The sequence below is a fragment of the Athene cunicularia genome, assembly GCF_003259725.1.
Source record: "Athene cunicularia isolate RWA chromosome 18 unlocalized genomic scaffold, athCun1 chr18_part1, whole genome shotgun sequence".
Taxonomy (NCBI): domain Eukaryota; kingdom Metazoa; phylum Chordata; class Aves; order Strigiformes; family Strigidae; genus Athene; species Athene cunicularia.
This window is the reverse complement of record NW_020799123.1, coordinates 4,111,698-4,114,089: the sequence shown is the minus strand read 5'-3', so window position 1 is coordinate 4,114,089 and position 2,392 is coordinate 4,111,698. Positions and strand designations below refer to the sequence as shown.

The following is a 2,392-nucleotide window of genomic DNA, read 5'->3' as shown; positions in this document are numbered from 1 at the left end:
GGCCGGGACGCTGTGCGCAGCCTGCGCTAACGGGCGGCGCCCACCTCCCGGGGGAAGGTCACCCTGTCCTGACTGGGCTCCCACCCTGGGGATTTAAATACCTGAGGAGGGGCAGGAGGACTCGTGCTCGCTTCGGCAGCACATATACTAAAATTGGAACGATACAGAGAAGATTAGCATGGCCCCTGCGCAAGGATGACACGCAAATTCGTGAAGCGTTCCATATTTTTTTTCGCCCCAGACGCCCAGCCAGGCCCTGGGAGCCCTGCAGACAGCGTCAGAATGCCGGGCACTGCCTCCATCACTGCCTCAGCCCCTCACACTCCCGCCTCCCCAGGGCACCCCCTGCCCCGGAGGCACAAGGGTGGGAACTGCACCAGAGACCCTCTGAGGTTCCACCTGCCTCAGACTTGGGACTTGTTCTCCTCAAGCTGAGATTTGGAGGCTCAGGGTTAGACACAGAAGCTGGCCAGAAGTTTTCTTCAGCACACGCACTGACAGTAATACTGCTTACCAAATGTACTATGCTTGCTGCAGAGAAATAACTCGCAAAGTCTGTCAGGAGCTTTCCTGGCCCTCCAGGGACTTCTTTAGGACTTAACTTCTGTGTTGCCACTGGCCAGTACGTTTTTTATTTTAGCTTCTCCTGTTTCCCACCTTTCATCTGCTCTCCTCACCCCCTCGTTTCCTCTGGACACGGGTCCTGCGCCAACAGGCTCTCCTGATCGTTGTGTGGCACACATTTAACTGCAGAGCATTGTTTCCCACTCCTTCTACCATTACAGACCATTACTGGACTCAGTTCTGACTCAGCTCATGCTGCAAGTGAGAAAAACTATCACTCTCCACAACAACTTTGCACATATGCTCCCAATACTATTTGTAAATAATTGAAAGTCTTGTCCCATCTGCCTCACGGAGTGAATACAGACACAGAGTAGGAACATACATCCCTGTGGAGGGTTTTTTGATAGAAAATGGATATCTAGGCTCAAACGATGTCCCTAATTGAAGAATAAAGAACAATTGAAGAAAGTTGGCAGCTGTGCAACAAGAAAATGCAGAGTTGCAGAACTAAAGAACCGATAACCAGGATGTCGATGTTAGAATTAGTCTTTTAGCTTAGCCAGTCAGTGTATAGACTAGAGCGCACCGTACATTGTAACCAACTGTAACGCAGCCTAGCCCGTGCTCAATGACACAGCTCTGAAGATAGTGTAAATTCTCAGTGTTAAGAACAATAAAGGTCTCTGTTTACACAGTACACAGAATCTGTGTCTCTGTCTCCTCACACCCCTATTGCTGAATTATCTTGGCAGATCAGTGTATTTCTTATGCATCACGTGCAAAATTCACATCAGTCATTTCTGGCCCGTCACCTGCGGCCCCTCTGCTGTTCCCTCTCTGACCCTGTGAAGTGCTGAGGCTTGGACAACCAGCCCAAGCCAGAGAATATACACAAATCCTGTATATTTTATAACTGATAACGATTGTGCTAGTAGGTATTGTACTAAGTTATAACAACCTTTTATGCTGAGGTAGAAAGTGCTGAAGCATTGAAATACCGAAGCCTTAACAACAGGCCCTGAGACAAAGCTGCTACCTTAGCATGTAGTCATTATGTAAACTCACTACTGAAAGACCCGGCTTACACAGAATATAATAAGTAGTGAGGAGAGAATGTATCCAACTTTCGTTGAACAAGGCTGAGGACCCAAGTATCTGGCCTTGTTAGAAACTCCCTTGGTTCCCCCCATGAGCTCTGACCAGGCTTTGGGTGGAATCCAACAGGAGAATGAAACGAGAAACTTTCCATTCAAAACAAAGGTGCCAGCTACTCTGGGTTGCTGATTTTGGAGTATATAAGGCTGGGCCCGCTCACAGTGACTCTGGAGGCCTCACCTACGGGTGGATGCATGCGTAGGATTTCCCACTGCCCAGGACAGGCTCTGCAGATCCTCGCTGTAACCGGGGCTGCCCAGCGCCTGCGGGGCTGGGGGAATGAACGGGTGCAAGGGGTGAGGGATCTTTCTTAATCACTGTTCTCTCTCTCAGGCAGAGAGATTTGATACATTACCCTGTATTTTCCTATTTGTTGCTTTAGGTGAATTTTTCTGACTTTTCTTACTGCATGTTTTCCGTACTACTCCGTTACATTATTTGGTTATCACCAGCCAAACACGCCTGCTCCTTTCACTCTGGTGTCTGGGTTTAATTGGTGTCCTTAATCAACACAACACCCCTGGGAGCGAGGGGCCCTGCTGGGCAGACCCGTTTCGGGGGACGGATCCCGGTGCCCGTCGAGTGCGGGGCAGTCCCCGCCCTGAGGACGCGCCCGCCGTCCAGCGGCACAGCCTCGGCGGGCCGGGGCGGGGCAGCCCCCGCGCCCCCC

The 2,392-nt window shown here is 50.8% G+C and overlaps 1 non-coding gene across 1 annotated transcript; it reads left to right on the top strand.

Annotated features, from left to right (window-relative positions):
* Positions 1-123: 123 nt before the first annotated feature.
* On the top strand, positions 124-230 carry LOC113487005. Its single transcript, XR_003399694.1, has one exon. It is a non-coding gene; the product is annotated as a U6 spliceosomal RNA (small nuclear RNA).
* The last annotated feature ends 2,162 nt before the right edge of the window (positions 231-2,392 follow it).